Genomic DNA, 21,307 nt, shown 5'->3' with positions numbered 1-21,307 from the left:
GTATTGAGGAAGGTGGTGGGGTCTGTATTGAGGAGGGTGGTGGGGTCTGTATTGAGGAGGGTGGTGGGGTCTGTATTGAGGAAGGTGGTGGGGTCCGTAGTGAGAAGGGTGGTGGGGTCTGCAGTGATTGGAAGGATGGGGGTCTGTAGGGAGGAGGGTGATGGGGTCTGAAGTGATGGGAAGGATGGGGGTCTGTAGTGAGGAGGGTGGTGGGGTCTGCAGTGATGGGAAGGATGGGTGTCTGTAGGGAGGAGGGTGGTGGGGTCTGTAGTGATGGGAAGGATGGGGGTCTGTAGTCAGGGGGTGGTGGGGTCTGCTTTGATGAACATGATGGGGGGGGGGTCTCTGAAGTAATGGAGGGGTCTCTGTGGGAACATACTGAGTACATGTAGAGGGGGGGTGAGGGGAATAAAAGATTCTTTCATGCTTCCTCCCCACCTCTCTGTGTACAGGGGGAGGGGCCACCAATCATTAACTGCACACACATAGGGGGACGGACCTTTAAATCCTCAGTCAGTGGCATCAACAGTCAGCTAGTGGAGTGCAGCTCAGCAGCTCCATCGCCTCCCTGCCTGAGATCTAATCTATTCCTTTCCCAAGTGTGGAGAACAGAAAGAAAACTTTATAACAAGGTGAGACTCCCCTCCTGTGTGACCTGTCAGTGCTGAGGCCCCCCCTTTATTTATATTATTGTAAAGTTGCAATGTATCTCTCTGTGTATGGGGATCCTGGGGAGGAAGAATTTACAATGTAAAATGTATCGTCTTCGGATCTCACATGTGATGTATGTATATGTATATATTATGTGTATATAGTATCCCCCACCCACAGTTGCAGAGCCACATGTTGCTGAGTGAGTGACATGTGTCCCATGTATCGGGGACTGTGGACTGTGGAGTGCATGGCTGGCCTCTCGCAGGATCTCGGTGTGCAGGTCCCGATGTCCCTCTGCTGGCTGCAGGTCTGGATCTACATGGATCTCATTAGTGTATGGAATGACATGTTCCTGACATGGAGGGAATAAGTCTTCATAAATGACCGATAATTCGGCAGAAGGTTCTGGATAGAGGCAGGCAGGGAAGTCCGGGGAAGTCCTGCTCATGCTTGGACTGGATTTCTGTTGGTGGATCTGATTGTATCCTCCTGACTGTCACCTTTACATTTCTGACACATTTGTAGAATTCTCCCCATTATGTCTGCAGGGTATAGCGCTCTGGTTTCTCTCAGTCTCTTTCCTTTTTTCTTTTTCTCTCTTTCTACCCATATCTCTCTGTTCCCTTTCTCTCACTCTCTCTATTTCTAATTTGCACTTTTTCTTTTTCTACCTATTTCTTTCTTTCTTTCTCCCCCCCCCCTCTCTCTCTCTCTCTCTCTCTCTCTCTCTCATTTTATCTTCTTTTCTCTTTTTCTCTATCACATTCTCTCTCTCTCCCACTATAATTCTATTTATGCCTCTATCTATCTATCTATTATCTATCTATCTATCTATCTATCTATCTATCTATCTATCTATCTATTATCTATCTATCTATTATCTATCTATCTATCTATCTATCTATCTATTATCTATCTATCTATCTATCTATCTATCTATCTATTATCTATCTATCTATCTATCTATCTATCTATCTATTATCTATCTATCTATTATCTATCCATCTATCTATCTATCTATCTATCTATCTATCTATCTATCTATTATCTATCTATCTATCTATCTATCTATCTATCCATCTATCTATCTATCTATCTATTATCTATCTATCTATCTATCTATCTATCTATTTCTCTCTCTTTCTTTCTCTCTCCCACTATATTTCCACTTCTCTCCCTTGCTGTCAATCTCTATCTTCCTCTTTTTATCTCTCTATTTCTATATCTCTTTATCTCCCCCCCCCCCCCCTTTCTAGTTCTCCCTCTTTCTCTCTCCCTCTTTTTATCTCTCTTTCTCTCTCTACTTATTTCTCTCTCTCTCTTTTTCTGTCTATATCTCACTCTCCCCTCCCCCTCCCTCCTTTTTATCTTTCTTTCTCTCTTTTTTCTAATTTTTTCTTTCTCTTTGTCCTGTTTTATTCCATCCCTCTCTCTTTTTCTCTATCACTTTCTCTCACTCTCCCACTATAATTCTATTTATATCTCACTATTTCTATATCTCTTTATCTATCTATCTATCTATCTATCTATCTATCTATCTATCTATCTTTCTATCTGCCTCTTTTTATCTCTCTCCCTCTTTCTCTTTTTTTTCTATGTCCCTTTCTTTCTCTCACTCTGTCTCTCTCCCCTCTCTCTTTTTCTCTCTATTTCTATCTCCCACTTTTTCTCTTTCTACCCATTTCTTTCTCTCGCTCTCTCTTTTCTCAGACTCTCTAACTTTTTCTCTCTATCTTGTTTTCTCTACCCCTCTCTATTTTTCTCTATCACATTCTCTCTCCCACTCTCCCACTATCTATCTATCTATCTATCTATCTATCTATCTATCTATCTATCTATCTATCTATTATCTATCTATTATCTATCTATCATCTATCTATCTATTATCTATCTATCTATCTATCTATCTATCTATCTATCTATCTATCTATCTATCTATCTATCTATCTGCCTCTTTCTTTCTAGGTCCCTTTCTCTCTCTCTGTCTGTCTCTCTCCTCTCTCCCTTTTCTCTCCATTTCTATCTCCCTCTTATTCTCTCTCACATTCTATCTCTCACCTTCTCTCTACCTTATTGGTTCCATGCACACTAGTGTTTTTCTTTTTTTTTTAAGCTAAAAAAATGCTGGATATAAATTGTTGATAATAGCGAGTTTTAGTAGCGTTCAGAAGCATTTGGAGTGTTAGCATTTTATTAGCATTTTTACAGTACATGTAGAGGAAAAAAGCTAGAAAAAAGTTGTTAGGAGTGATTTAGTAGCATTTAGCACCGTCAAGGAGAATTTAGCATTTTTGTATTCTGTTGGAAAAACGCTCCCAAAAACTCCACAAAAACAATTTTTTTTTCTGATCCTAGACGCTGAAGCTCAAAAAATGCCAATAGCATAAAGTAGCGTGCACAGACACATAGAAGAACACCATTTAGCTTCTAGAAGCAGAGAAAGAATGCTGATAACAGCTTCTAGGAGCTTAAAAAAACGCTAGTGTGCACGGAGCCTTGTTCTGTCTCTCTTTTTTTTCAGACTCGCTTTCTTTCTTTTTCTATCTCTCTATATCGCATTCTTTCTTTTTCTTTCTTTCTTTCTTTCTTTCTTTCTTTCTTTCTTTCTTTCTTTCTTTCTTTCTTTCTTTCTTTCTTTCTCTCTCTCTCTTTCTCTCTCTCTTTCTTTCTTTCTCTCCTCTCTCTTTGTCCCTCTCTCTTTCTATCCCCTCTTTTTTTTCTTTAGCTCTCTTTCTACCTCTCTCTCTTTTTTCTATCTCTTTAACGCTCTCTCTTCCATTATCTTTCTACTCATGTCTTTCTATTTCCCCATGCTCTCTCTTTTCTGATATCTCTCTTTTTAAATCTGTTCATCTCTTCCCCTCTCTCTTTCTCTCCCCCTTTTTTCTCAGACTCTCTCTCTCCCTCCCCCTCCCCCTCTCTCCCCCCTTCTCTCCCTCCCTCCCTTTCCCTCCCTCCCTCCCTCCCTCTCTCTCTCTCTCTCTCTCTCTCTCTCTCTCTTTCTCCTCCCCCCTCTCTCCCTCCCCCTCCCCCTCTCCCCCCCCCTCTCTCCCTCCCTCCCTTTCCCTCCCTCCCCCCCTCTCTCTCTCTCTCTTTCTCCCCCCCCTCTCACCTCTCAATTTACATTTTCTTTCATCGGTGGTATTGACGTCTTGCTGAGATATTTGAGTTTTGAAAATATTCTAAAAATTTGTGATATAAGAAATCATCAATACCAATAATTCACTAAATTGACCAAAAAACAAAATGTCAATCATTCATCATCATCTGGGCAGACCCGCCATGGATTTCCCTGTGTAGAATCTGCACACTTCCCAATCTGTCACTTCAATAACTGGATTATTGGCCGTTGGACAAGGATATCATCTAATGAATGGAATGTGAAGGAGATTAGCTCCCTATAATCTTCAGGATAAATTATCAAATTGTTGGAGCTGAAAATTCTTTGATGGGTTTATTTTCCTCCGCACTCTGAGCTCACCGATTGGGATTCTTCATCAGATGGCTGAAACAATTATAAAAATTGATCATTCTACCTGAAGTGGGATCTCCTTGCCATTCCTGTTTTTTTTTTTTTCGGTGGCAATAATTTCCCATCATACGGAATCATTGTTCCAAAGTAGTCTTGTGATTTCAGAAATTTTCAGATATTTTCAGCTAATAAGTATCTATGGGGTAGCCGTCGCTTTCCATGTATTTGTAATTCAATATATTGCTGTGTGTATAGGATCTTGGCTCAGTATGGAGCTATTTCAGATACATTGTATGGTATTTATATTGTGCTGTTATGGTTTAGAACAGCATTTCTCAACCTTTATTGTTCCAGAGGAACGCTTGAGAAAAATTTGAGATCCTAGGGAACCCCTTCAAAACTAAATTCATCTTGGGTCACTGGGAAAATGCCTCTTACATTGATGGTGAATGGGAAGAATGCCCACCTTACATATGGTATTGGTGTCGTCTGGCTGGATCTGTAAAGTGGTGTTAGCACTGGAACAATGCAGGTACCATCAGATGGGAAGTCAATCATCCTCTGCTCAAGGCAACCCTAGCAACCTCTAGAGCAGGGGAGTCAAACTCAATTTTATCATTGGCTGCATCAGCATTATTGTTGCCCTTAAAGGGCCAGTTGTATCTGTAATACTAGATATTCAGAGCACCCCCCCCCCCCCCCTTACATCAGATGTGATGTCAAGAGTCCCCCCACCATCAGAGGTCAACAGTCCTCCCCCCTCCCTTATATCACAGTGCTTGTGCTGATGCTCAGAAGAAGCTGTGGGCAGAACTGGGAAACATAAAGTGCAGGGTCTGGAGGAGGACCAGAGGAGGACTGGAGTCAGCTGTCGGAGTCTCCTGAATGCTAAGACCAGGGAAGGTAGAGATTTGGGGCTGTTGTGGCTGCACAGAGAGAAGCAGGATCTTTAGGAGGAGTTCTGTCCTCCTCTCTCCTGCTGACTGCTGAGACAGGTCGAGGGAGGGGTAGAGACAAGCCTCTCTGCAGCTGCACAGTGAAGCGCAAGATCTGGAGGAGGAGTTCTGTCCTTCTATCTGCTGCCGACTGCTGAGGCAAGGTGGGGGCGGAGACAAGGGGGTTGACAGAGCTTCAGGAGAGGTGCGAGTGCCACATGAAATAGCCTGGAGGGCTCATATGTCCGCGGGTCTTGTGTTTGACACTTGCTCTAGTCTAGAGGACCCTAAGGGATCCACAGATCCCGGGTTGAAGTAGATGGTTTAGAACATAAAGCAGATTTTTTTTAATAATTAGTTGTTGGGTATAATGATACATCAGTGAAAGTTCCATTCATGAAGGTCCTGAATAGTATAGCTCAGTCCAATACTAGTGATACATTAGTGCAGTTGTGTTCCAATTGCAGCTGTTTCATGTATGCCCAGGGGCGGACTGACCATTTGGAAACTCGGGCACTGCGCGAGGGCCCAGGGTCAGTAGGGTGCCCCATGAGATGCCCCTGGTACCTTTTTCATAGGCTTTTTTGAGTTTGGGCAAGGATACAGGGGCTCCATGATCCCCTATTGCCTGGGGGCCCCATGAGTTGTCAGTCCGCCCCTGTGTATGCCAGTTACTTCATTTAATGGTAATTATCTGTACAAGCCCCCCAAATACTTTAAGAATCATAGGAATCAGGTTGTCTGTCACCAATCCCCGAAAGTACAGATAGCTGGATCCACAGCAACACAAGCAATGGGCATCATATATAATTCATATATGATTGCGCAGAGTGAGAGGTCAATACAAGGCAGATTACCCAACTGGTGCCAGAAGGAAGCAAAAAGCAAGCGAGGTCTCTAAAACATCAAGGTTTGGGGGTGAAACCTTCTGAAGACTAGAGGTCTTTCCTAATGAAGGGGTTCACGTCGAAAGGTTGAGGGTGCTTTCAATGTATCAAGACAAACCCCTACATCAGGAGAAGACCAAAAACCTTAAAACGTACTTAATATGGTAACTATATACATACTAAACAGCTAAGCATCTATGGACACTTGATCATCACATCTCCATGAGCTTGCTGTCCCATTCCAGTACCATGGCCATACAATTAAAAACACAGCTATGCAACTTCCATTGACAAACATCAGTGTACAAAGACATTGTAGACAATCGTACTCTTCCAACCTTGTGGTAACAATTTGGTGAAGAACCTTCTGTGTTCCACCATGACTGTGTCCCTGTGTACAAAGCCAGCTCCATAAACACATGGTTTGACCAGCTCGGTGTGGAGGAACTTGAGCGTCCAGCATAGAACCCTGACTTCAACCCTACTGAACACCTTTGGGATGGAATAGGGAGCCAGTTCTTCTCATCCAACATCAGTACCTGACCTCACAATTGGGCACAAATCCACACAGACACACTCCAAAACTTTTTTGAAAGTCTTGCCAGAAGAGTGGAAGGTGTTCTAGCTGCAAAAGGGGCAACTCCATATTAATGGCCATGTTGATGTCCTTGGTGAGGGGTAACTCCTTATGAATCATCATGGTGGATGAAAACTCCATATTAATAGAAGGGGGTGACTGCATATTAATGACCATAGTGAGAGGCAACTCCATTTGATGGCCATGGTGGGGGCAGCTCCATATCGATGGCCTTTTTGGTGGTGGAGGCTGTAGGAACAACTACATGTTAATATCCTTGGTGAAGGCTAACTCCATATTAATGGCCATGGTAGGTGACAACTCCATAGTAAGGGCCATAGTAAGGGGGGGGCACTCCATATTAATGACCAGGGTGAGCGGCAATTTCATACTGATGGCTATGGTGAGGGGAAACCCCATATTGATGGCCATGATGAGGGGCAACTCCATATTGATGTCCATGGTGAGGGACAACTCCATATTGATATCCATGGTGGGGTACAAATCCATATTAATGGCCATAGTGGAGGGGGAGTGACTCCATATTAATGACCATGTTGAGAGGCAACTCTCTATCATTGGCCTTGGTGAGGGGAAACTTCATATTGATGGCCATGGTGGTGGTGGAGTGGGTGAGGACCACTCCATGTCAATGTCCTTGGTGAGGGTAACTTCATATTAATGACAATAGTGGGGTGGGGTAGGGGGGGGTGACTCCATATTGATGGCTATGGTGAGTGTATAGACTGCATGTAAGGGACACATACACTATACTGCCAAAAGTATTGGGCCGCCTGGCTTCCCATGCACGTGAACTTTAATGGCCTCCCAGTCTTAGTCCGTAGGGTTCAATATTATATTGAGTTGACCCCGCCCTTTGCAGCTATAACAGCTTCAACCCTTCTGGGAAGGTCGTCCACAAGGTTTAGGAGGGTGTCTATGGGAAGGTGGGACCATTCTTCCAGAAACACATTTGTCAGGTCAGGAACTGATGTCGGGGGAGGAGGCCTGGCTCGCAGTCTCCGCTCTAATTCATCCCAAAGGTGTTCTATGGGGTTGAGGTCAGGACTCTGTGCAGGACAGTCAAGTTCCTCCACCCCAAACTGGCCCCTCCATGTCTTTATGGACCTTGCTTTGTGCACTGGTGCGCAGTCATGTTGGAACAGGAAGGGGCCATCCCCCCAGCTCTCTACACACTGTTGTTGGGCTCCTCTGAAGGCCACACCAAGTTTGGTGGTCTTTAGCTATTGACTCTGCAGACAGTTGGCGACTTCTGCGCACTGTGCGCTTCAGCATGCGCTGACCCCGCCCTGTCATGTGACGTGGCCTACCACTTGGTGGCTGAGTGGCTGTTGTTCCCAGTTGCTTCCACTTTGTTATAATCCCACTAACAGTTGAGCGTGGAATATTTAGTAGTCAGGAAATGTCACGGATGGACTTATTGCCCAGGTGGCCACCTATCACGGGACCACGCTTGGAGTCACTGAGCTCCTGAGAGCGACCCATTCTTTCACCAATGTTTGTAGAAGCAGTCTGCATGCCTAGGGGTTGATTGTATACACCTGTGTCCATGGAGGGGATTGGAACACCTGAATCACATGATTGGGAGGGCGGGGCCAATACTTTTGGCAGTATAGTGTATATCTGTCCCTGTGTACATATAGAATTACACACTATACAGAGGACGAGGCTCATAAAATATTAACACAGCAGTAAGCTTTCCTTTATAAAGTAGAGGATCAAACAAATGTCGATGTGCATCTGCCAAGGTTACTTCTGATTCAGGGGCGGACTGACCATTTGGAAACTCGGGCACAGCCCGAGGGCCCGGGGTCAGTAGGGGGCCCCATAAGATGCCCCTGGTACCTTTTTCATAGGCTTTTTGAGTTTGGGCAAGGACACAGGGGCCCCATGATCCCCTTTTGCAAGGACACAGGGGCCCCATGATCCCCTTTTGCCAGGGGGCCCCATGAGTTGTTAATCCGCCTCTGTTCTGATTGGTTGCTGTGACACAGAAGAGTTCATGGCGTATATTACAAAGATTCACCATGCATCTACTGGAGGTGTTTCATCCCGGTTGCATGTGCTTGAAATGAATGACCTCCAGTGCATGTTTGGTAGTCATGTAGTGCATGTTTATAATGATGGCAGGAGTCACGGCAATGTTAATGGTGGGATTGGAAATTTTTAGCCAGTTCCATGACAGAGAAATCCAGTGAAGGTACATGCATCGCCTCGGATGATCTGCACATGTGGTATATGTGAGTGTCCCAGTTGCAGCTCACCAGGTACTCAGGAAATCTGCCTTGTGCAATGTTCTAGAACAGGGGTGTCAAACTCCATTTCATCACGGGCCATATTGGCATTATGGTTGCCCTCAAAGGGCCAGTTGTGTCTGTAAGACTAGATGTCCAGAGCACCCCCACCCCCCATTACATCAGATGTCAAGAATCTCCCACTCTTTCTAACATCACCGTGCACCCCCTTTGGGGGCAGAGCTGGAAAACAAACTGCAGGGTCTGGAGGAGGACCAGAGGAGGAGTGGAATCAGTTACCAGAGTCTGCTGAGTGCTGAGACCGGGGAAGGCAGAGATGAGGGGGTGCTGCAGCTGCACTGAGAGGTGCAGGATTTGGCAAAGGAGTTCTATTCTCCTCTCTGCTGCCGACTGCTGAGACAAGACGGGGGCAAAGACAAGGGGCTACCTGCAGGAGAGGTGCAAGGGCCACAGGAAATGGCCTGGAGAGCCAGATTCGGTCTTGTGTTTGCCACCTGTGCTCTAGAATGACAGTAAAATCAGAGATGACCGCATGGATTCTGCTCTTCATGGAAGCACGACCGCACGATGTTTCGGGTTCAGTTGGTTCTTCATCGGGTGACATGCTAGATCTGCGATGACAGAATAAATGGGATAATTGTTGTTATGATGCGGTCCTGTGTCGGGAGAATTGGACATTCAGCCCGGGTTCATGCTGATGCAGCGCAGCACATAGCATGTGATTCACACCAGAACCGCTCCTCATCCCTGTGCAAGTCACATGCGCACTCTGTGCGGTGCAATCGGAGTCGTACATTTTGTATGGCTCAGATCGCATCCGCTCCAAAATAGTGCAGGACCCTTTTTTTTTTTTTTGGTCCGCACTAGAATCGAATCACACAGGCATTCACACCTATGGGATCCTATTCTGCGCATCGCACCGCGTTTGCGAACCGATTTCGGGGTGTTATTAACTTAACATACAAATCCGCAGCGGTTCGCATGAACAGGGTGTGGTCATGATGCGGAGCAGAAATCACACAGTAAACGCTGCAAATTCTGCGGATCTGGGCTCAAGAATAAAACCGACATTCTCCTCATCAGGGCCAAATATAACTTAGAGCAGGGGCCCCAAAGTTTGTAAACAAAGGGCCACTTTACTGTCCATAAGACTTTTGGGGGGTCGGACTGTGGCCATCGGGAGTAGAAATTGTCCCGACATCAGTGGGAGTAAACAACGCATCTTTAGTATTACGAGGAGGAATAGTGCCAGATCATTGGTGTCAGTGGGAGGAATAGTGCCCCGTCATTGGTGTCAGTGGAAGGAATAGTGCCCCATCATTGGTGTCAGTGGGAGGAATAGTGCCCCATCATTGGTGTCAGTGGGAGGAATAGTGCCCCGTCATTGGTGTCAGTGGGAGGAATAGTGCCCCATCATTGGTGTCAGTGGGAGGAATAGTGCCCCTTCATTGGTGTCAGTGGGAGGAATAGTGCCCCTTCATTGGTGTCAGTGGGAGGAATAGTGCCCCGTCATTGGTGTCAGTGGGAGGAATAGTGCCCCTTCATTGGTGTCAGTGGGAGGAATATTGCCCCATCATTGGTATCAGTGGGAGGAATAGTGCCCATTCAATGGTGTCAGTGGGAGGAATAGTGCCCCTTCATTGGTGTCAGTGGGAGGAATAGTGCCCCGTCATTGGTGTCAGTGGGAGGAATAGTGCCCCTTCATTGGTGTCAGTGGGAGGAATAGTGCCCCATCATTGGTGTCAGTGGGAGGAATAGTGCCCCATCATTGGTGTCAGTGGGAGGAATAGTGCCCCATCATTGGTGTCAGTGGGAGGAATAGTACCCCATCATTGGTGTCAGTGGGAGGAATAGTGCCCCTTCATTGGTGTCAGTGGGAGGAATAGTGCCCCATCATTGGTGTCAGTGGGAGGAATAGTGTCCCATCATTGGTGTCAGTGGGAGGAATAGTGCCCCTTCATTGGTGTCAGTGGGAGGAATAGTGCCCCATCATTGGTGTCAGTGGGAGGAATAGGGCCTCACTGCTGGTTTCAGTGGGAGGAGTAGGGCCTCACTGCTGGTGTCAGTGGGAGGAGTAGGGCCTCACTGCTGGTGTCAGTGGGAGGAGTAGGGCCTCACTGCTGGTGTCAGTGGGAGGAATAGTGCTTCACTGCTGGTGTCAGTGGGAGGAATAGTGCTTCACTGCTGGTGTCAGTGGGGGTAATAGTGCCTCGTTGGTGTCAGTAGCAGTAATCATGCCCCATTGCTGGTGTGAGGAAAGGAATAGTGTCTTGTATCAGTGGGAGGAAAAGTGCCTTGAGGGCCGGATAAAGGCAAGCAAAGGGCCACATCCGGCCCCCAGGCCGCAGTTTGGAGATCGCTGACTTAGAGCAATACAAGGTAGAATCATCATTAAAATAACGAATTACCTGCTGTAAAAATTCTAAGCTCACTTAACTAGAGGATCTGAGACTTTATTCACACGGCCATAAAATGTTCCTGATGGTATTACAGGTGTGTTTTCTAGGAGAAAGTTCGGTCATGATTGGTGGAACACTCGGGTATAGATGCGTCATGATTGGTGGAACACTCGGGTATAGATGCGTGATTATTGGTGGAACACTCGGGTATAGATGCGTCATGATTGGTGGAGCACTCGGGTATAGATGCGTGATGATTGGTGGAACACTCGGGTGTAGATGCGTCATGATTGGTCGAACACTCGGGTGTAGATGCGTTATGATTGGTGGAACACTCGGGTATAGATGCGTCCTGATTGGTGGAACACTCGGGTATAGATGCGTCATGATTGGTGGAACACTCGGGTATAGATGCGTCATGATTGGTGGAACACTCGGGTGTAGATGCGTCAGTATTGGTCGAACACTCGGGTGTAGATGCGTTATGATTGGTGGAACACTCGGGTATAGATGCGTCCTGATTGGTGGAACACTCGGGTATAGATGCGTCATGATTGGTGGAACACTCGGGTATAGATGCGTCATGATTGGTGCAACACTCGGGTGTAGATGCGTCATGATTGGTGGAACACTCGGGTGTAGATGCGTCGTGATTGGTGGAACACTCGGGTATAGATGCGTCGTGACTGGTGGAACACTCGGGTATAGATGCGTCATGATTGGTGGAACACTCGGGTATAGATGCGTCATGATTGGTGGAACACTCGGGTATAGATGCGTCATGATTGGTGGAACACTCGGGTATAGATGCGTCATGATTGGTGGAACACTCGGGTATAGATGCGTCATGATTGGTGGAACACTCGGGTATAGATGCGCCATGATTGGTGGAACACTCGGGTATAGATGCGCCATGATTGGTGGAACACTCAGGTATAGATGCGTCCTGATTGGTGGAACACTTGGGTATAGATGTGTCATGATTGGTGGAACACTCCGGTATAGATGTGTCATGATTGGTGGAACACTCGGGTGTAGATGCGTCATGATTGGTGGAACACTCGGGTATAGATGCGTCTTGATTGGTGGAACACTCGGGTGTAGATGCGTCATGATTGGTGGAACACTCGGGTATAGATGCGTCATGATTGGTGGAACACTCGGGTATAGATGCGTCATGATTGGTCAAACACTTGGGTATAGATGCGTCATGATTGGTGGAACACTCGGGTATAGATGCGTTATGATTGGTGGAACACTTGGGTGTAGATGCGTCATGATTGGTCAAACACTCGGGTGTAGATGCGTCATGATTGGTGGAACACTCGGGTATAGATGCGTCATGATTGGTGGAACACTCGGGTGTAGATGCGTCATGATTGGTGGAACACTCGGGTGTAGATGCGTCATGATTGGTGGAACACTCGGGTATAGATGCGCCATGATTGGTGGACATCATTTGTTTTTATGATCCTTTATTTCTCCCCTTTGTTTAGGCCTCATTCACACAGCTGTAAAAAAGTTACTAATGTCACTAACCACGTGTCCTCTAGGAGGAGAGCTCCTGCGTAAGGAGTAGTAAAATACTCGCATACAAAGTCGATGTGTATAAACGTGTATTCGTGCGGGAGGAGACTTTATTGTTCCTTTTTGTTAAGACTTAAAGTGATACTAAAGTCTTGTTTTTTGTTGTTTTTTTTTTTGCACAGAGCAGCCCGGACCCTCCTCTTCCTGGGTCCCCCGCCAGTGTTCCTGGCTCCTACCCCCTGTCAGGTGCCCCCACAGCAAGCAGCTTGCTATGAGGGCACCTGAGCAATCTCGCTCCTGAGCCACTTGATAGATTTTTTTTTTTTTTCGGATGACTGTCATACCACCGCATAGAAAATCGGTCATTCGCATGCGAAACTACATTTTTCACTGTTCAACCGGATTTTTGTTTGTTCACAATATTGTTATCGGTTATAACATCCTGCTCATCAACGAAGAGAAAATCAGTCGATCGTTTGCTCAATGAAATGTTTAGTAGGATTTTCTTACCGTGTATTCCTGGCTTTAGGCAGTACAAATCCTAAATGCACTCCCGCCTGTACATGCGTACTTGTAGTCGTGTGAATGAAACCTCATTGATTATAAAATAATCCTTAGAATAAATAAATTATACTTAAATAATAAATATACACATATATATATATATATACTGTGTGTATATGTATACTGTATGTGTGTATATATATGTGTGTGTGTGTCTGTATGTATATATATATATATGTGTGTGTCTGTATGTATGTATATATATATGTGTGTGTCTGTATGTATGTATGTATATATATATATATGTTATTATTATTAGTATAATTTATTTATTCTAAGGATTATTTTATTATATATACATTGTGCGTGTATGTATGTATATATATATAGGCACCACAGTGGCTAAATGGTTAGCACTTCCACCTGGCAGTACTCGGGTCCTTGGTTCAAATCCCAACCACGGCACCACCTGCCTGGAGTTTGCATGTTCTCCCTGTGCCTGCATGGGTTTCCTCCGGGTACTCCGGTTTCCTCCCACACTCAAAAGACATGCTAGTAGGTTAATTGGCTCCTGTCTAAATTGTCCTTAGTATGTGTATGTATGAATGTGAGTTAGGGACCTTAGATTGTACACCCCTTGAGGGTTAGGGACCTTAGATTGTATGCCCTTTGAGGGCTAGGGACTAGGGTCATTGGTTTGAATGCCAACTATGGCACCAGCTGCCTGGAGTTTGCATGTCTCCCTGTGCCTGCCTGGAGTTTGCATGTTCTCCCTGTGCCTGCATGGGTTTCCTCCAGTTTCCACCTACACTCCAAAGACATGCTGGTAGGTAAATTGGTTCCTGTCTAAACTGGCCCTAGTATGTGTATGTATGAATGTGAGTTAGGGACGGTAGATTGTACACCCCTTGAGGGTTAGGGACCTTAGATTGTACACCCCTTGAGGGTTAGGGACCTTAGATTGTACGCCCCTTGAGGGTTAGGGACCTTAGATTGTACGCCCCTTGAGGGTTAGGGACCTTAGATTGGATGCCCCTTGAGGGTTAGGGACCTTAGATTGTACACCCCTTGAGGGTTAGGGACCTTAGATTGTACGCCCCTTGAGGGTTAGGGACCTTAGATTGTACGCCCCTTGAGGGTTAGGGATCTTAGATTGTACGCCCCTTGAGGGTTAGGGACCTTAGATTGGATGCCCCTTGAGGGTTAGGGACCTTAGATTGTACGCCCCTTGAGGGTTAGGGACCTTAGATTGTACGCCCCTTGAGGGTTAGGGACCTTAGATTGTACCCCCCTTGAGGGTTAGGGACCTTAGATTGTACGCCCCTTGAGGGTGAGGGACCTAAGATTGTACACCCCTTGAGGGTTAGGGACTGATGTGAATGTACAATATATATGTAAAGTGCGGAGTACATTGATGGCACTATATAAGTACCTGAAATAAATAGCGATCAGTGGATAATGTTACAAATGATATACAGTATATAGTTTTCAGATATAGAAATATAGGACATAAAGTCAAGTGAGAGGTAACATTGTAGACACGGATGCTGAAGGATTGATAGATTCATAATAAATGGCAACAATGTTACAACTTAGTGAAGATGATTGGAAACATTCTAATATAAAATGACAACTAGAAGGATACAAATTCAGGATATTGCTTATAAAACAAAATGGGCTGCCCCCACCTCTTCCTATAGTTGATAATGACCCCCCCTTCCTAGAGTTGATAATGCCCCCCCCCCCCGCCCCCCACCTCTTCCTATAGTTGATAATGATCCCCCTGCCCCCCCTTCCTATAGTTGATAATGACCCCCCCACATCTTCCTATAGTTGATAATGACCCCCCGCCCCCCCTTCCTATAGTTGATAATGACCCCCCCACCTCTTTCTAGAGTTGATAATGACCCCCCCTTCCTATAGTTGATAATGACCCCCCGCCCCCCCTTCCTATAGTTGATAATGACCCCCCCACCCCCCCTTCCTATAGTTGATAATGACCCCCCCCCACCTCTTCCTATAGTTGATAATGACCCCCCCGCCCCCCCTTCCTATAGATGATAATGAGCCCCCGCCCCCTCTTCCTATAGTTGATAATGACCCCCCCACCTCTTCCTATAGTTGATAATGACCCCCCGCCCCCCCTTCCTATAGTTGATAATGACCCCCCCACCTCTTCCTATAGTTGATAATGACCCCCCGCCCCCCCTTCCTATAGTTGATAATGACCCCCGCCCCCTCTTTCTATAGTTGATAATGACCCCCCCTTCCTATAGTTGATAATGACCCCCGCCCCCTCTTTCTATAGTTGATAATGACCCCACGCCCCCCCTTCCTATAGTTGATATTGACCCCCCCATCCCCCCAGGCTGTATATCCTGGCAATGTGCGCGCTCCTTTACATGGCGGTACGTGCAGCGCAGGAATCATGCAGTCTGGATGGATTACAGTATTTCTCTCTTTCTATTTATCCAACATCAACACAGCAGGACTTCCAGGGACGGCTCTATTGACCCTGTGCTGGAATGTGCACCCCTCTGGTACGGCTTCCCCTCCAGGATAGTCACTCGGAACTTTTCATGATAATCTTCATTTTCCTTTTTTTTTTTATTCCTCAACATTTCCCTCCTTTAATGTTCCTTTCATTTCCTGCCCTCTAGGCCTTGCCCGCTTTTCCCCAGTCTTGGCGGTTCCCATTGCAGGGACCTGGGCCCAGTACGTACAGAGCTGGATGGAATCACCCCAACCTAACTGCAGCAGACTGCCCATCGCACACAATGCGGCACGGGATTTCCTTCCAAAAATGACAGCTAGGATATCGTTGGCTGGTTTTTCACCTCCGACATCACCGTGGTGTGCTCTGATCACTGGGGGGGGGGGAGACTGAGGAAAGGCTTCCTGCTGCCTGCAGCGGACTGATGATATCATCTCAGCCTAGGCCAGTGTTTCTCAACTCCAGTCCTCGTGGACCCCCAACAGGTCATGTTTTCAGGATTTCCCTCAGATGAAACAGCTGTGGTAATTACTAAGGCAGTGAAACTGATCAAATCACCTGTGCAAAATAATGGAAATCCTGAAAACATGACCTGTTGGGGGTCCATGAGGACTGGAGTTGAGAAACACTGGCCTAGGCAAAGTCACTGACTGTTTTTCCGCATTCTGCAGAAATGGGTTGCATCTGAAAGCGCACAGCAACACGTTAATGCCATGGGCTGCATGGGTTTTTCAGTCAACCCCCCCCCATGGGTTTACTTTTACAAAGAGATGCCAACCTGATCCTGCCGGAACTACCCCCGGGGTACATGCAGCCCTGTGCAGGGACCTGTGCTATAAACTGGGTAAACAATGACTTGTGATCCCTTTCTCAGCACTATTAGTGACATGGCTTTGTTTATGAGCAATGTTATGTGATCCCTTTCTCAGCACTATTAGTGACATGGCTTTGTTTATGAGCAATGTCATGTGATCCCTTTCTCAATCACTATTAGTGACATGGCTTTGTTTATGAGCAATGTCATGTGATCCCTTTCTCAGCACTATTAGTGACATGGCTTTGTTTATGATCAATGTCATGTGATCCCTTTCTCAATCACTATTAGTGACATGGCTTTGTTTATGATCAATGTTATGTGATCCCTTTCTCAGCACTATTAGTGACATGGCTTTGTTTATGATCAATGTCATGTGATCCCTTTCTCAATCACTATTAGTGACATGGCTTTGTTTATGAGCAATGTCATGTGATCCCTTTCTCAATCACTATTAGTGACATGGCTTTGTTTATGAGCAATGTCATGTGATCCCTTTCTCAATCACTATTAGTGACATGGCTTTGTTTATGATCAATGTCATGTGATCCCTTTCTCAATCACTATTAGTGACATGGCTTTGTTTATGAGCAATGTCATGTGATCCCTTTCTCAATCACTATTAGTGACATGGCTTTGTTTATGAGCAATGTCATGTGATCCCTTTCTCAATCACAATTAGTGACATGGCTTTGTTTATGAGCAATGTCATGTGATCCCTATAGATGCAGTAATAGTGATGGGACTTTGTTTATAAACAATGTCACGTGCTCCCTAGGTCAGCACTGTTGGACATGGCTTGGCTTTGTTAGTAAACAATGTCATGTGATCCTTATGTCAGCACTGTTAACCACTTGCCCTCCAGAGGATTTCTCCCCCCCCCCCCCCTTCTTGACCAGGGAATTTTTTGTGTTACGGCGCTGCATTACTTTAACTGACAATTGCGCGGTCATGCAACGCTGAACCCAAATTAAATTTACATCTTTTTTTCCCCACGAATTTAAGTTTCTTTCAGTGGTATTTGATCACCTGTGCGTTTTTAATTTTTTGCGCTATAAAAAAAAGACTGACAATTTTGAGAAAAAAACAATATTTTTGACTGTTTGCTATAAATCATGTTATTTAATTTAAAAAATCAAATTTTATCATAAATTTAGGGCAAAATGTATTCTGCTCCATGTCTGCCTCCCCCCCCCCCCCCACACACACACACAAATTTCTCCCCAATGCATTTTGCTTTCTGGTGAAATGTTTATTGTACTGACCCCCCATTGTACTGACCCCCCATTGTACTGACCCCCCATTGTACTGACCCTCATTGTACTGACCCCCCATTGTACTAAACCCCAGTGAGGACTGCACAGATCTTCGTCAGCCTCCAATCAGAAATGAGCAGCCGGGGAGTCAGATGGAATTTCTAGAAAAGTTCTCCGGAGAGTGGAAGTTTTAGGGAAATAGTAAACTCTGAGGTCGGACTTTATGGGCGATGTCATAAAAAGTGATTATTACCTATAAAACGGGATATTGTTCTTGTGGAAAGTGCTGAGCTGTCACTGTTCTGCCTCCGAAATTCTTCCACCTCTCACCCTTGTTAAATCCCCCTCCAGTCATGCAGGTGTACTGGTTCCTCCCCTTCCATCTTGCACAGGTGTACTGGCTCCTCCCCTTCAGTCTTGCACAGGTGTACTGGCTCCTCCCCTTCAGTCTTGCACAGGTGTACCGGCTCCTCCCCTTCAGTCTTGCACAGGTGTGCCGGCTCCTCCCCTTCAGTCTTGCACAGGTGTATCGGCTCCTCCCCTCCAGTCTTGCACAGGTGTACCGGCTCCTCCCCTTCCATCTTGCACAGGTGTACCGGCTCCTCCCCTTCAGTCTTGCACAGGTGTACCGTCTCCTCCCCTCCAGTCTTGCACAGGTGTACCGGCTCCTCCCCTCCAGTCTTGCACAGGTGTACCGGCTCCTCCCCTCCAGTCTTGCACAGGTGTACCGGCTCCTCCCCTCCAGTCTTGCACAGGTGTACCGGCTCCTCCCCTCCAGTCTTGCACAGGTGTACCGGCTCCTCCCCTCCAGTCTTGCACAGGTGTATTGGCTCCTCCCCTGGACTGAAATGACTTCCTCTGATGTTGCTGCACACTGGGAGCTTCTCACAATGTGCATTAAAAGCTGCAGCCAGTCACATAGAGCTCCGCCTCATTTCCTGACTGGAGAATGTCCAGCATCATCTAACTCTTTCCTCCCCGGCCTGACTGTCCCTGGCCCCGCCCCTTTCATTCATTGGATTTCAGTTCTTTAAATCAAGGAGGCTCACCATCACATGTGGGCAATGCATATGCAAATCCAGCCTGCCTAGGAACGCCCACTCCTCCAGACTGACACCCACCCATCAAGGCATATGAATATTTGCATAACTCCTCCCACTGCTTGCATCTGGATTAAAGTCTCTTGAAAGGAGTACCGGGGCAGGGCACTGTGATGTTTTTGGGAAGTTAGGTATTGCCCCCCTGCTAGCCCCTCCTACCAGCCAGGGGCGGACTGACAACTCATGGGGCCCCCAGGCAATAGGGGATCATGGGGCCCCTGTGTCCTTGCCCAAATTCAAAAAAGCCTATGAAAAAGGTACCAGGGACATCTCATGGGGCCCCCTACTGACCCCGGGCCCTCAGGCAGTGCCCGAGTTTCCAAATGGTCAGTCTGACCCTGCTACCAGCCATGATCTGCCTGCATTGCATAGAGAAGCGCAGAGAGCCAGGGACTCGAATTAGGTATGTAATGAAAGCTGACGTATTTGCAGTAGTGTCGTTCTGAAGATTGGCCGTGGGGTGGAACGCTGATTGCACTATCTGAGCCTTCATGTGTGCTCTGTGATTAATCGTCTTTTTATTGATGAGCCCCGGGTGTCATAAATTGAATATCCTCCATTGTGAGCCGCGGATTGTAAATCTGTCACTTGTCTGATGTATATGGCTTTACAATACGTTTATAGTCCACGGTGAGCACGCCACATTCCTCCACCATGGCGTGTCTCGTATCACAGAGCCCCTGTCCCTGTCCCTGAATAAATGGTATGACCCTTCACTCCTCCCCCAGCAGCTGTCTAAATGGGTATGTAGGGAGCTGGGCCAGCACAGAAAGCATTACACACCCCCAGAATAGGAAGGGCCCATTTTATTTTTTTTCATTGTTGGCGGGCGCTCTGAGAAAAGGCGTATCGGCCGAGCAACCTTCAGAGACGATGTCGCTTATATTACAAATGTTCAAAATCAATCTCTCCCCCTGAATAGAGGAGGAATTGTAGCCCCCCCCCCACTCCTTTCATTATAATTATCAGCTGATATGCCGTGGCAAGCACTAGTGCACTAAGCAACATGTGACCGTACAGAGCCAATGGGGAGCCAGCTTCTGGCTGGGAGCTTCTGGCAGCTGAAGTCTGGGGAGTGCAGTGAGCGCGCTCTGTGCCAGTACATGGGCTGTTCCCGCCATCATTGTTAATGTTTCAAATGTAACTTTCTGATGGAGACGAAACATTTCAATGTCTGTAACGTCAGCGCCGATGTTCTGTGTGTGACGGGTTCTCTTGGATCCCCCTGTGAATGAAATGCGTACAGATGGCGTCCGATGAATGTACAGCTTTATTTATTATTATAACTGCAGATCACCCCCCCCCCCCCCACTGAGCGCGGTGTTACTCTTACCCCCCATATGTGTAGCATGAGATAATGACCCCCACAGTGTATACCCAGAATACACCTCTCCTGGTCAGGTCCCCCCCCCCCTCCGAGGGCTCTTCTCGTGTAAACTCAGCTATGTACATATATGTGACATACATCTGCTGTGTGTGCGACCTCCACCCCTCCCCCCCCTCTGAAAAATAAATGGCAGAATTTGCTAGTGTTGCAAATTTACTGTGACACCCCATCACCTCATCACCCCTTCACCCCATCATCCCTTCACCCCATCATCCCTTCACCCCATCACCTCATCACCCCTTCACCCCATCATCCCTTCACCCCTTCACCTCATCACCCCTTCACCCCATCACCCCTTCACCCCATCATCCCTTCACCCCTTCACCTCATCACCCCTTCACCCCATCTCCCCTTCACCCCATCACCTCATCACCCCATCACCTCATCACCCCTTCGCCTCATCACCCCTTCACCCCATCATCCCTTCACCCCATCTCCCCTTTACCCCATCGCCTCATCACCCCTTCACCCCATCACCTCATCACCCCATCACCTCATCACCCCATCACCCCTTCACCCCTTCACCCCATCTCCCCTTCACCCCATCATCCCTTCACCCCATCTCCCCTTCGCCCCTTCACCCCATCACCTCATCACCCCTTCACCCCATCACCTCATCACCCCATCACCCCTTCACCCCTTCACCCCATCTCCCCTTCACCCCATCATCCCTTCACCCCATCTCCCCTTCACCCTATCGCCCCTTCACCCCATCACCTCATCACCCCTTCACCCCATCGCCTCATCATCCCTTCACCCCATCACCTCATCACCCCATCGCCTTGTCATCCCTTCACCCCTTCACCCCATCACCTCATCACTCCATCACCCAATCAGCCCATCTCCCCTTCACCCCATCTTCCCTTCACCCCATCGCCTCATCACCCATCTCTCCTTCACCCCATCAACCCTTCACCCCATTGCATCGTCACCCCTACACACCATCTCACCATCTCCCCTTCACCCCATCGCCTCATCACCCCATCTCCCCTTCACCCCATCACCCCTTCACCCCATCACTCCAT

At 47.0% G+C, this 21,307-nt stretch overlaps 1 protein-coding gene across 1 annotated transcript in view; it reads left to right on the top strand.

Moving 5' to 3' along the window:
* Positions 1-494: 494 nt before the first annotated feature.
* Positions 495-21,307, top strand: part of LOC149429348 (sodium-coupled neutral amino acid transporter 3-like) — a 90,279-nt gene continuing 69,466 nt past the window's right edge. The window contains exon 1 of the mRNA XM_089666513.1: positions 495-632. The gene's annotated coding sequence lies outside the window, so the exon portion shown is untranslated. The remainder of the gene's footprint in view (positions 633-21,307) is intronic.

The sequence above is a fragment of the Staurois parvus genome, unplaced genomic scaffold, assembly GCF_062004578.1.
Source record: "Staurois parvus isolate SC_StPar_1 unplaced genomic scaffold, SC_StPar_1.0 ptg002749l, whole genome shotgun sequence".
NCBI lineage: Eukaryota > Metazoa > Chordata > Amphibia > Anura > Ranidae > Staurois > Staurois parvus.
This window is presented reverse-complemented; position numbering and strand designations above follow the sequence as displayed.